The sequence below is a fragment of the Haematobia irritans genome, chromosome 5 (genome assembly GCF_050003625.1).
Source record: "Haematobia irritans isolate KBUSLIRL chromosome 5, ASM5000362v1, whole genome shotgun sequence".
Classification (NCBI taxonomy): Eukaryota; Metazoa; Arthropoda; class Insecta; order Diptera; family Muscidae; genus Haematobia; species Haematobia irritans.
In genome coordinates this window covers 37,926,608-37,942,057 of record NC_134401.1, presented here as the reverse complement: position 1 = coordinate 37,942,057, position 15,450 = coordinate 37,926,608, and the positions used below count along the sequence as shown (strand labels likewise).

The following is a 15,450-nucleotide window of genomic DNA, read 5'->3' as shown; positions in this document are numbered from 1 at the left end:
TTCCCTTAGAAGTGAATTTTTGCAAAGAACTTCCTACAAGAATAAAATATTGACAAAATTTCCTATAGAAATGAAATTTTGACAAAATTTCCTACAGAAATGAAATTATGACAAAATTTCTTATAGAAATGAAATTTTGACAACATTTCATATAGAAATTAAATTGTGAAAAAATTTGCCATAGAAATGAAATTTGGAAAAGTATCCTATAAAAATTAAATTGTGAAAAAATTTCCTACAAAAATGAAATATATGCACAATTTCCAATAGAAATACAATTTTGACAAAATTGCTAAAGAAATGAAATTTTGACAAAATTTCCTATAGAAATAAAATTTTTACAAAATTTCCTGTAGAAATGAAAATTTGCAAAAATTTTTCTATAGAAATGACAATTTCCTGTAGAAATGAAATTTCTTAAAATTTCCTATAGAAATTAAATTTTTACAAAATTTTTTATAGTAAATAAATTTTGCAAAAATTTTCTATAGAAATGAAATTTAGACAAAATTTCCTATATAAATGAAATTTAGACAAAATTTTCTATAGAAATGAAATTTTAACAAAATTTCCTATAGAAATGAAATTTTGACAAAATTTCCTATAGAAACTAAATTTTGAAAAAATTTCCTATAGAAATTAAATTTTAACAAAACTTCCTATAGAAATGAAATTTTAACAAAACTTCCTATAGAAATGAAATTTTAACAAAATTTCCCTTAGAAGTGAATGTTTGCAAAGAATTTCCTACAAGAATAAATTTTTGACAAAATTTCCTATCGAATTTAAAATTTGACAAAATTTCCTATAGAAACTAAATTTTGACAAAATTTCCTATAGAAACTAAATTTTGACAAAATTTCCTATAGAAACAAAATTTTAGCAAAATTTCCTATAAAAATTAAATTTTACAAAATTTCCTATAGAAATTAAATTTTGCCAATATCTCCTATAGAATTGAAATTTTGACAAAATTTCTTATAGAAATGAAATTTTGACAAAATTTCCTATAGAAATGAAATTTTGAAAAATTTTTGAAATGAAAATTTAACAAAAAAGAAAATGAAATTTTAACAGAATTTCCTTGGAAATGAATTTTTGCAAAGAATTTCCTACAAGAATAAATTTTTGACAAAGTTTCTTATCGAAATGAAATTTTGACAAAATTTCCTATAGAAATGAAATTTTGACAAAATTTCCTATAGAAATGAAATTTTGACAAAATTTCCTATAGAAATGAAATTTTGACAAAATTTCTTATAGAAATGAAATTTTAACAAAACTTTCCATAGAAATTAAATTTTAACAATTTTTCCCTTAGAAATGAATTTTTGAAAAGAATTTCCTACAAGAATAAAATTTGACAAAGTTTCTTATAGAAATGAAATTTTGACAAAATTTCAAATAGAATTGAAATTTTGAGAATGTTTCTTATAGAAATGAAATTTTGATAAAATTTCCTATAGAAATTAAATTTTGACAAAATTTCCCATAAAAATGAAATTTTGACAAAATTTCCTATAGAAATGAAATTTTGACAAAATTTCCTATAAAAATGAAATTTGGACAAAATTTTCTATAGAAATGAAATTTGGAAAAGTATTCTATAAAAATTAAATTGTGAAAAAATTTCCTATAAAAATGAAATATATGCAAAATTTCCAATAGAAATAAAAATTTTGACATATTTCCTAATGACATATTTCCAAATAAAATTTGTACAAAATTTCCTGTAGAAATGAAAACTTGCAAAAATTTTCTATAGAAATGAAATTTAGACAAAATTTCCTATAGAAATGAAATTTAGACAAAATTTCCTATAGAAATAAAATTTAGACAAAATTTTCTATAGAAATTATATTTTGACAAAATTTCCTATAGAAATTAAAATTTGACAGAATTTCCTATAGAAACTAAATTTTGACAAAATTTCCTATAGAAACAAAATTTTAGCAAAATTTCCTATAAAAATTAAATTTTACAAAATTTCCTATAGAAATGAAAATTTGACAAAATTTCCTGTAGAAATGAAATTTTAACAAAATTCCTATAGAAAAGAAATTTAGCCAAAATTTCCTATAGAAATGAATTTTGCCAAAATTCCGTTAGAAATAAAGTTTTGACAATATTTCCTATAGAAATGACATTGTGACAAAATTTCCTATAGGGAGTAAACATTGACGAAATTTCATATAAATATGAAATTTTGACAATATTTCCCATAGAAAAGAAATTTCTACAAAATGTCCTAGAAAAATTTAAATTTTTCTAAACTTTTCTATAGAAATGAAATTTTACAAAAATTTTCTATTGAAATGAGATTTGAAAAAATTATAGTAAATAAATTTTGACAATATTGGGAATAGAAAAGAAATTTTCCAAATAAATGTATTATTTTTTTTTTAAATTTTTCTTTCAATTAAATTTGAAATTGTTTTCAATTATAAAATCATATAACAGGAAAAAATCATAACTCGAATATTGTTGTTGGTCTTAAGGTGTAGCGAAAGGCACCTATATGCTTCTCAACCTCATAAAATAAAAACAGTTAATCTAAAACAAATTAACTCTAACATCTGTCGGCGTTCGTTATTTAAGTTTTTATCGCCATCATTCACACAAACAAATAGTCTCAACAAAAATTATTTATTAGCAGGAGATTTGTTTTCAATTGCAAGTAAAACTTATGTTTAACCTTCACATGTGTATTTATTAGTTTTACTAACGGTGTGAGTCTTATATGTTATAGTATATCTTAAAGCACATTTAAACCAGTGTTGTTGAACAACAACAAAATATTTTAAAAAGTGCAAATATATTATTTTTAAGTTATTTTTAATGTATCTTATATTGTACATACATATTTTGAAAAACAAACATCACCACGAAACAAAACGTAGATTTGTTTTTGAGATGTCTGGAGATGCGATTGAGATATTTTGTAGCATTTTTGGCGATTTTTTAGTGTTTTGTTGTTAGTGCATTTAAAAGGAGGGCGTGCTTTAACTGTCTGAGGCTGGTTATGGGTGAAATATTAAAACTAATGTTTACTATAATAAATTTCCAAACATTTATATATGTTTACGGGACAATTGGGTCAAAGACATATTAACGGTCCCACAATGAATGTTAAATATAAATAATAAAATATTTAACCTTTAGTATTTGTTGTCCATTTCTTATTAAAACACATTTACTTTTTAAAATTCAAACATATGTCCTAAAGTCTAGTGATCATTAATGTGTTTGTAAAGATAAACATAATTAATTGAAATAAGTTGAAATAATTAATTTTTTCTTGTCTCTTTAATTGAGGGGATTTTAGGTAAAAGCAAAGTCATCTTAGAAGTATATTTTCTGACTGCATATGATAACTACAATATGAAGATTCCATTCACCTCGGCATTATTAATGGTATTTCCAGTAATAATCAAATTCATTGTAATGCAAAAAGCATTTACCATTGAAAAACTAACAAAAAACAAACTGCACACAACATATTCAAAATCACTATCTGAAGTAATATGCAGTATATCTGATGCAACAAAGTAAAATGTAATATTTTTTTTTTTAATTTTATTTATTTCATTAAGCAAAAAAGGTCGAAGATAACATCAAATTTTAGAACCACCCAGCAAAAAAAGCGTCGCCAAAAAAGTAATGAAAATGTTCTTTTTGGATCCGGAAGTGGTGCAAAATTGACGCAGAAGCGATGAATTTAACATGGGCTTGTCATGGGACGGAAGTTCTCCATTTCAACAGCCGTTGCACTGAATTTGCATCACTTCTTTATGTGTGATCCGAATTCAATGTTTTGGATGTAAATTAAACAAATCTGTGATATTTTGTCAAATAAATAATTTTTATAATTTTTTACAATTTTTAATGCATTCTAACGATTGTCGAAAACGTTTGACCTCAAATATTTTCAAAAATTCAAAATTTTTTCAAGCTGGATTTAGCATTTTTGTCAACAAAGTTTAAATGATTTGTACCATTTTATGAATTCTTACTCTGTTTTTAACCTATTTGAAACAAAAAAAATTAAAATTATCCATTAAAAGTATGAAAAAACCAAGTTATAAAACATTGAATTAAAAGAACTTCCTGGGTAGTTAAAATAAATACCATCGTTGGGAGTGCATCTTCTGGAAGTGATTTTAAGGTTGTGCCTTTGGAAGAACTTCCAAATTTTTTTGCTGGGCAGGTTAGATTTGTTTGAATTGGCAAACTTTGGCACGAATTATGGCCATCAAACGGCGGACAAATTAACTCTACGTTGTTATGGCCTATTGCCGGTAAAGCGCCGTCTGGATGTGATCGATACTAGGTAATTTTTAGTACCACTTGAGCCAAATATTGTCTACCAAAATTTGGAGAAAATTCTAGCAAAAAACTACAAACAAAACAAAAACTTTTATTGCAAAATTTTATTTCTATAGAAAATTTTGTCAAAATTTTATTTCTATAGAAAATTTTATTTCTATAGAAAATTTTGTCAATATTTTATTTCTAAAGAAAATTTAGTGAAAATGTTTTTTCTATAGAAACATTTCTCAAAATTTTATTTCTATAGTAAATTTTGTCAAAATTTTATTTCTATAGAAAATTTTGTCAAAATTTTATTTCTATAGGAAATTTTGTCAAAATTTCATTTCTATAGAATTTTTTTTTTTTAATTTTATTTCTATAGAAAAATTTGTCAAAATTTTATTTCTATAAAAAATTTTGTCAAAATTTTATTTCTATAGAAAATTTTATCATAATTTTATTTCTAAAGAAAACTTAGTGAAAATGTTTTTTCAATAGAAAAATTTCTCAAAATTTTATTTCTATAGTAAATTTTGTTAAAATATTATTTCTATAGAAAATTTTGCCATAATTTTATTTCTAAAGGAAATTTTGTCAAAATTTCATTTCTATAGAAAGTTGTCAAAATTTTATTTCTATAGAAAAATTTGTCAAAATTTTATTTCTATAAAAAATTTTGTAAAAATTTTATTTCTATAAAAAATTTTGTCACAATTTAATTTCTATAGAAAATTTTGTCAATATTTTATTTCTAAAGAAAATTTAGTGAAAATGTTTTTTCTATAGAAAAATTTCGCAAAATTTTATTTCTATAGTAAATTTTGTCAAAATTTCATTTCTATAGAAAATTTTGTCAAAATTTTATTTCTATAGTAAATTTTGTCAAAATTTTATTTCTATAGTAAATTTTGTCAAAATTTTATTTCTATAGAAAATTTTGTCAAAATTTTATTTCTATAGAAAAATTTGTCAAAATTTTATTTCTATAGAAAATTTTGTCAAAATTGTATTTCTAAAGAATACTTAGTAAACATGTTTTTTCAATAAAAAAATTTCTCAAAATTTTATTTCTATAGTAAATTTTGTTAAAATTTTATTTCTATAGAAAATTTTGCCATAATTTTATTTCTAAAGGAAATTTTGTCAAAATTTCATTTCTATAGAAAATGCTGTCAAAATTTTATTTCTATTAAAAAAATTTGTCAAAATTTTATTTCTATAAAAAATTTTGTAAAAATTTTATTTCTATAGAAAATTTTGTCAAAATTTAATTTCTATAGAAAATTTAGTCAAAATGTTATTTCTAAAGAAAATTTAGTGAAAATGTTTTTTCTATAGAAAAATTTCTCAAAATTTTATTTCTATAGTAAATTTCGTCAAAATTTTATTTCTATAGAAAATTTTGTCAAAATTTTATTTCTATAGAAAATTTTTTCAAAATTTTATTTCTATAGAGAATATTGTCAAAATTTTATTTCTTTTGAAAATTTTCAAAAAATTTTATTTCTATAGAAAATTTTGTTAAAATTTTATTTCTATAGAAAATTTTCTCAATATTTTATTTCTATAGAAATTTTTGTCAAAATTTTTTTGGTATAGAAAATTTTGTCAAAATTTTATTTCTATAGAAAATTTTGTCACTATTTTATTTCTATCGAAGATTTTGTCAAAATTTTATTTCTATAGAAAATTTTATCAAAATTTTATTTCTATAGAAAATTTTACTTCTAAAGGGTGATTTGTTAAGAGCTTGATAACTTTTAAAAAAAAAAAACGCATAAAATTTGCAAAATCTCATCGGTTCTTTATTTGAAACGTTAGATTGGTCCATGACATTTACTTTTTGAAGATAATTTCATTTAAATGTTGACCGCGGCTGCGTCTTAGGTGGTCCATTCGGAAAGTCCAATTTTGGGCAACTTTTTCGAGCATTTCGGCCGGAATAGCCCGAATTTCTTCGGAAATGTTGTCTTCCAAAGCTGGAATAGTTGCTGGCTTATTTCTGTAGACTTTAGACTTGACGTAGCCCCACAAAAAATAGTCTAAAGGCGTCAAATCGCATGATCTTGGTGGCCAACTTACCGGTCCATTTCTTGAGATGAATTGTTCTCCGAAGTTTTCCCTCAAAATGGCCATAGAATCGCGAGCTGTGTGGCATGTAGCGCCATCTTGTTGAAACCACATGTCAACCAAGTTCAGTTCTTCCATTTTTGGCAACAAAAAGTTTGTTAGCATCGAACGATAGCGATCGCCATTCACCGTAACGTTGCGTCCAACAGCATCTTTGAAAAAATACGGTCCAATGATTCCACCAGCGTACAAACCACACCAAACAGTGCATTTTTCGGGATGCATGGGCAGTTCTTGAACGGCTTCTGGTTGCTCTTCACTCCAAATGCGGCAATTTTGCTTATTTACGTAGCCATTCAACCAGAAATGAGCCTCATCGCTGAACAAAATTTGTCGATAAAAAAGCGGATTTTCTGCCACTGATTTTGGTAATAAAATTCAATGATTTGCAAGCGTTGCTCGTTAGTAAGTCTATTCATGATGAAATGTCAAAGCATACTGAGCATCTTTCTCTTTGACACCATGTCTGAAATCCCACGTGATCTGTCAAATACTAATGCATGAAAATCCTAACCTCAAAAGAATCACCCTTTATAAGATATGTTGCCAAATTTTCAAATATTTCTATAGAAATGTGTTGGAACGTCAATGGCTTCAGTCCAAGTTAATTTTTTTCATTCAACAATTTCTGGAACTTTTCAAAAAAATATAATTACTTATTTTTGGTATATCGATGTGTGGAACAATTGGAATTTAAACGTTTCTAAAAGTAACCTACATTTTATTTCCTGGTGGCTTCATGTTTTTTTTTTTTTTTTGAGTGAAGGAAATGTAAAATCACTATCTTCCCCATAAGATTAAAATTTTCATTTTAGATCACAACAAACACCTCTAATACCCATAGAAATGAAGAGTATTGATTTTTCCAGGTCAATTTGAAATAACCCATAAGAAATATTAAAAATGTGTGAAATTTAAAGGAAGTAATAAAATTTAACCTAGTTTTATGTATCATCTTCCAGCTGTTCCATAAAGAAAGTTATAAAAGAGCAATGTAGAGGGAATTTGAAAAAAAACGAAGAAAATTAATATTGGCAATTTCTAAATATTTCCGTTGGACTTAACACTAGATTTAAACAGAAGTTGAATCGATAATACACTCAATAGAAGAATCATCCTCTTTTATTCTATTATCACAAAATTAAACTTCCATTTGCCAATATATAGCCAAATTAAACATCTTTATAATAAGGCAACACAAATTTCTAATAACAAAAAGAAGATAATGACTAAAGAATAATGATACTGAACGGAAACCATACCACTCCCACTTCTCTTCTTCACAAGAATTCATATAATTACAAGCATGCAAAACCAATTATCTTACGTTCTATTTATGAATGAATAAATAAATATTGGCAAAATCAATGAAACCAAAAATAATATTAGTTTTACTGAAAATTTTATGCTATGGCTCATTCACCATAGTGGTCGTCATTAACGCTCATCAATGATAGAAATTAAAAATTCTTTAGTGTGTTAATATAAAATATCTTATAGAGATATCTTTTGTATTTATCATAGTTTGAAAAAAAAACAATATTAATATTAATTTCTATATTTGTGCCACTTTGTTAGCTGGCCACAAATGAAAGAAAAGAACTATATCCCAAATATTCAATTGAGAAATAAATCATAGAGAAATATAAATTTCATATAAAAAATTAACATACTCTCAAAGTCTTCAAAATACATATCTGCCTACACTGAAAAGATATTTACGTGATATAAAATATTATGCAAACTAAATTTTAGGATGCACAATTTACACAACATTAAGGACAAATTTCTGTAAAATAATGAAATTTTAATAAAAACAAGTAAGGAAAGTCTAAAGTCGGGCGGGGCCGACTATATTATACCCTGCACCACTTTGTAAATCCACATTTTCGATACTGTATCAAATCCTTCAAATGTTTTGGGTGTTATATATAAAGGTTTTTGTCATTTAAATCTGACTCCATCTGAACAAAATTTATAATCTATAAACTTAAAATTAAAGTTGGCTAATGCCCTGGGATGGTACACTATGTTAGTAAAAAATATGGGAAACATTTTAATCTGAACCAATTTTGAGGCAACTTCGCAAAAGTGTATTTATGATTTATCGGTCGATAGATATGTATTAGAAATAAAGGCAAATTGTGGGTATTTTGGTCATTTTTGCCCAAATCGGAAAAGCATATATACGGAAGCTATAAAAATCTGAACCGATTTCAACCAAATTTGACGTACATACTTAGTATTTTAATTCTACTCCCTGTGCAAAATTTCACGTAAATCGGACTACAACTTTGAACTCTGTGGTCATATGACGGAAAATCGGGCGAAAAATATATATGGGAGTTAAATCTAAATCTGAACCTATTTCAATAAAATTTAGCACCCTTGACTACACTACTAATTGTACTCCTAGTGCAAAATTTCAACCAAATTGGGGTAAAACTCTGGATTCTGGGGCCATATAAGTCTATATCGGGCGAAAGATGTATATGAGAGCTATATCTCAATTTGAACCGATTTCAATCAAATTTGGCACACCTGACTATAGTACTTATTGTTCTTCTGGTGCAAAATTTCAAGCAAATTAGGGTAAAACTCTGGCTTGTGGGGCCATATAGGGCGAAAGATATATATGGGAGCTATATCTAAATCTGAACCGATTTGATTCAAATTTTGCACACTTGACTATACGACCAAGTGTTATGTTTGTGCAAAATTTCAAGCACATCAGAATAAAACTCTGGCTTCTGGGTCCATATAAGTGCATATCGGGCGAAAGATATATGTGGGAGCTATATCTAAATCTAAACCGATTTCTCCCAAAATCAATAGGGTTCTATTCTGACCCAAAACAGGAACTTGTGTCAAATGTGGATGCGATGGGACTTAAACTGCGACCTAGACTTTGATCACAAAAATGTGTTCACAGACGGACGGACATGGCTATATGGACTCAGGGACCCACCCTGAGCATTATTGCCAAAGACACCATGTGTCTATTTCGTCTCCTTCTGGGTGTTGCAAACATATGCACTAACTTATAATACCCTGTTCCACAGTGTTGCACAGGGTATAAAAAACAAAATGCCCTAGGCACAAAATCCCAAGGGATTGATATGGTTGCCAATTGAGTCAAAATAAATCTACCTTAATTTGGAGAAAATTCTACCAAAAAACTATCAAACAAAAATATCTTATATTGCAAAATTTTATTTCTATAGAAGATTTTGCCAACATTTTATTTCTATAGAAAATTTTGTCAAATTTTATTTCTATAGAAAATTTTGTCAAAATTTAATTTTTTTTTAAATTTATCAAATTTTATTTCTGTAGAAAATTTTATCAAATTTTATTTCTATAGACAATTCTATCAAATTTTATTTCCATAGAAAATTTTGTTAAAATTTTATTTCTATAGAAAATTTTGCCAAATTTTATTCCTATAAAAAATTTTGACAAATTTTATATCTATAGAAAATTCTGTCAACATTTTATTTCTATAGAAAATTTTGTCAAAATTTAATGTCTATAGAAAATTTTATCAAATTTTATTTTTATAGAAAATTTTGTCAAAATTTAATTAAATTAGAAAATTTTGTCAAAATTTTAATTTTTTAAAATTTTATCAAATTTTATTTCTATAGAAAAATTTATCAAAATTTTATTTCTATAGAAAATTTTATCAAAATTTTATTTCTATAGAAAATTTTGCCAAATTTTCTTCCTATAAAAAATTTTGACAAATTTTATATCTATAGAAAATTTTGTCAACATTTTATTTCTATAGAAAATTTTGTCAAAATTTAATTTTTTTTTTAAATTTATCAAATTTTATTTCTGTAGAAAATTTTATCAAATTTTATTTCTGTAGACAATTCTATCAAATTTTATTTCCATAGAAAATTTTGTCAAAATTTTATTTCTATAGAAAATTTTGCCAAATTTTATTCCTATAAAAAATTTTGACAAATTTTATATCTATAGAAAATTTTGTCAACATTTAATTTCTATAGAAAATTTTATCAAATTTTATTTTTATAGAAAATTTTGTCAAAATTTAATTAAATTAGAAAATTTTGTCAAAATTTTAATTTTTTAAAATTTTATCAAATTTTATTTCTATATAAAATCTTATCAAATTTTATTTCTATAGAACATTTTATCAAAATTTTATTTCTATAGAAAATTTTGCCAATTTTTTTTTTCTATAGAAAATTTTGTCATAATATTATTTTTATAGAAAATGTTATCAAAATTTTATTTCTATAGAAAATTTTGTCAAAAAGTTATTTCTACAATGAGCAGTACGGTAAAAAAAAGGCTATAAGGCCGACATTTTTGAAAATCGGGCGATACATATATATATGAATCTAAATCTGAAGCGATTTGAATGATATTTTTCAGGTTTGGTTGATACCACAGAAGGTTACCTTGTGCTAAATTTGACTAAGATCGATTAATAATTAAGGATTTAATGGCCAAATTTTTCAAAATCGGGCAATACATATATATGCGAGCTATACCTAAATCTGAACCGATTTCGATCAAATTTTGCACACTTAAACGATGGTGAATAAGATTACACTGTGCCAAATTTGATGAAGATCAGTTAGTGAAAAAAGCGCAATGTGAACCTTTTTGTCGAAATCGGGCGATACATATATATGGGAGTTATATCTAAATTTAATCCCATTTTTATACCCTCCACCATAGCATTGGGGTATATTAACTTTGTCATTCCGTTTGTAACACATCGAAATATTGCTCTAAGACCCCATAAAGTATATATATTCTGGGTCTTGGTGAAATTCTGAGTCGATCTAAGCATGTCCGTCCGTCCATCTGTTGAAATCACGCTAACTTCCGAACGAAACAAGCTATCGACTTGAAACTTGGCACAACTAGTTGCTATTGATGTAGGTCGGATGGTATTGCAACTGGGCCATATCGGTCCACTTTTACGTATAGCCCCCATATAAACGGACCCCCAAATTTGGCTTGCCGATCCTCTAAGAGAAGCAAATTTCATCCGATCAGGCTGAAATTTTGTACATGGTGTTAGTATATGGTCTCTGACAACCATGGTCCACATCGGTCCATAATTATATATAGCCCCCATATAAACCGATCCCCAGATTTGGCTTGCGGAGCCTAAAAGAGAAGCAAACTTCATCCAACCCGGCTAAAATTTGGTACATGGTGTTAGTATATGGTCTCTAATAACCATGCAAAAATTGGTTCACATCGGTCCATATTTATATATAACCCCCATATAAACCGATCACAAGATTTGACCTCCGGAACCTCTTGGAAGACCAAATATCTTCTGATTCAGTTGAAATTTGGTACATGGCCTTAATATATGGCCTCAAACACCAATGCAAAAATTGGTCGAAATCAGTCCATAATTATATATAGCCCCCATATAAACTGATCCCCAGAGTTGAACTCTGTATCCTCTTGGAGGAGCAAAATTCATCCGATCCGTTTGAAATTTGGTACGTGGTGTTTGTATATGGTCTCTAACAACCATGCAAAAATTGGTCCACATCGGTCCATAATTATATATAGTCCCCATATTAACCGATCCCCCGATTTGGCTTGCGGAGCCTCTAAGAGAAGCAAATTTCATCCTATGCGCCTGAAACTTGGTACATGGTGTTGGAATATGGTCTCTAGCCACTATGCAAAAATTGGTCCACATCGGTCAATAATTATATATAGCCCCCATATAAACCGATCCCCCGATTTGGCTTGCGGAGCCTCTAAGAGAAGCAAATTCCATCCGACCCGGCTAAAATTTGGTACATGGTGTTAGTATATGGTCTCTAATGACCATGCAAAAATTGGTCCACATCGGTCCATATTTATAATCCCCATATAAACCGATAACCAGATTTGACCTCCGGAACCTCTTGGAAGACCAAAATTCTTCTGATTCAGTTGAAATTTGGTACGTGGCGTTAATATATGGCCTCAAACACCAATGCAAAAATTGGTCGAAATCAGTCCATAATTATATATAGCCCCCATATAAACCCATCCCCAGATTTGACCTCCGGAACCTCTTGGAAGACCAAAATTCTTCTGATTCAGTTGAAATTTGGTACGTGGCGTTAATATATGGCCTCAAACACCAATGCAAAAATTGGTCGAAATCGGTACATAACTATATATATCCCCCATATAAACCGATCCCCAAATTTGAACTCCGGAGCCCATTGGAAGAGCAAAATTCATCCGATTCGGTTAAAATTTGGTACGTGATGTTAGTATATGGTCTCTAACAACCATGCAGGAATTGGTCCATATCGGTTTATAATTATATATAGCCCCCATATAAACTGATCCACAGATTTGACCTCCGGAGCAAAAATCATTCCATTCGGTTGGCTGTTAGCGGCCACTATATGGCCGCTAACAGCCATGCAACAATTGGTCCTTATCGGTCTATAGTTATATATAGCCGATCGCCAATCACTTCATATTGCCAAAACAAATCTACCAACATTTTATTTCTATACAAAGTTTTGTCAAAATTGTATTACTATAGAAAACTTTTCAAAATTTTATTTCTTTAGAAAACTTTGTCTAATTTTTATTTCTATAGAAAATTTTGTCAAAATTTTATTTCTATAGACAATTTTGTCAAAATTTTATTTCTATAGAAAATTTTGTCAAAATTTTATTTCTATAGAAAATTTTGCCAAAATTTTATTTCTATAGAAAATTTTGCCAAAATTTTATTTCTATAGAAAATTTTGTCAAAATTTTAATTCTATAGAGAATTTTGTCAAACTGAATTATATACGTATTTAATCGGATTTTTTTGTTTAATGTATACCCCGTATGGACCAGCTTACAATTTAGTATTAATTTTTAGAGAAATTAATTAGAAACAAAAACTACAATTACAATTTTTTTTATTTCTTTAATAAAAGTTTAGAGCTTTTCCTACACATTTGTAAATTTTCTATCTATATTTATGTAATAAAAAACAAATACAACTCAATTTCTATATAAATGCAAAAAAAAATGTAAATTTATTATTTAAACTCACCTTTTCCGTTTAGTTTGGTTATTTCCTTTTTTGCAATGACAATAATGTTATTTAAACAGTTGTTAAATGTAGTTTTTCTGGTCTGTTGACTTTATTCAATTACAATTGGATACTGGAGTGTTACAACTAAATTTATATTTTTTGCCACTTCGCAACAATTGATAACAATTTTATTGCATTTTTTATTCACTTTTATTCAAATTGGTTTTAGTTTGAATTTATAAAACACTAGTATTATTTGTATTTGTAGTTTTATTTTTTTAATTCATCAATTTTTATTTCTATTCCAAAACAATGTATTATTGCCCTTTTGCACTTTATTGGCTATTTTTTAATATTTAATTACATTTGCTTCTTACTCGGTAGCTTCGAAATATCTAATTTTCTTTTATGGTTTAGAAAATTTATTTAATTTTTATGTTTGTTTTTTTCTTTCAGGTTTTCAATTTTAATTTGTTATGATGGTTTAATGGTCACATTAGCTGCTTGGCTTTTTATATTAATGTGACTTTGAATGAGATTTTTTCACTTTGTTTATTTTTTATGTTTATTTCTTGTTGTCTATTATAATGAGAATATTTATTTGTTTTGTTTACGAAGTGAGTATATATTCCATTTGTTGACAAATTAAAATCTTTTCGTATTTGTTGTCGTTTAGATTATTTTTTTCGATTTTTTTTCTTTCACAAAATACAAAATTATAACGGCACTTTGTAAAATAAAAATTTTATTGATTTTATTAAATTTTTTGATCTTAGCAATTCAATATAATTTCAGTTATATAATTTTTCCAATTTTTATATTTTGGTAGTCCGACTTATTTTCACTTTTAAATTTTTTACAAACTTTTTTGGTAATTTCCGTTTTTCCGTTTATAAAACTCAATTTGTCCATAAATTTTATGTTTATATTTTCAGTGTATCCTTTCCCAGTTATCTAAAAATAGGAGAAAAATTATATATTTATAATTAAATATTATTATTTGACCTTTATGGACAAACAATATTAAGAAACTTGTTTCGTTATCAGGCTAACAAGTAGGAGAAACAAACAAAAGTATAAAAATACTGAGTAAGGTCTTTAATATAAAATCACAATCAATTATATTTAATTAATATAATTATTTCCCTATTTGAAGTAATATTTATATAATTTGTTAATGCTAAAACTCATAAGCATTAAAATTTGGGCTTGGTTGCGTATGAGTGTTACTAATTGGCATTATTAATTAATTAATATAAATTTTTAATAATCATACGCAATCCATTACCAATGACAAGTTTTTTTTCTACCATAGAATGAAACGAATACATATTTGCGACCACATATATTCTCAATCAGCATCATGTAGGGATTGAAATATTAATTAACACAATTTTTTTTCTAATTTAGGAAAAAATCTACATAATTATTAATACAAGCCTTACTATTGATGCTAAATCCTATGATGCATTAAATTTTGGCTTGGTTGCGTATGAGTGTTACTAATTGACATTACTAATTAAGTAATATCAATGTTTAATAATCATACGCAACCTATTACCATTATCAATGAACAAATTTTCTAGCAAAAGTCGACTTTTTAACATTTTTACAATCTGGAAAAGTTGGCGTTTTAGACTTTTTCTAAATGTGGAGAATCTTCTTTTCCGCTTAAACCGAATAATTCTACATATTCTTATTCACCAGAGAGATAGAGAGTGGAAAGGTATTTAATATAAAAGCACATTCAACTGTATTTCATTAATTAGTATAACTATTTTCCTAATTTAGATAACATCTATATAATTATTAATCCAGGCATTTGTTGATGTTAAAACTCACAAAGCATTCAATTTGAGCTTGGTATGAGCATTATAATTTCGCATTACTACCCAGCAAAAAACCCAGTTTTTTAATATTTTTAATGGGTAATTTTAACTATTTTTCTTTGAAGTAAGTTAAAA

General features: G+C 26.5%; 1 protein-coding gene across 1 annotated transcript in view; it reads right to left on the bottom strand.

Moving 5' to 3' along the window:
- blo (bloated) overlaps window positions 1-15,450 on the bottom strand; it is a gene marked incomplete at its 3' end in the record, with an annotated part of 354,695 nt that overhangs the window by 331,440 nt on the left and 7,805 nt on the right. Inside the window, 1 exon segment of the mRNA XM_075309344.1 lies at window positions 13,505-14,440.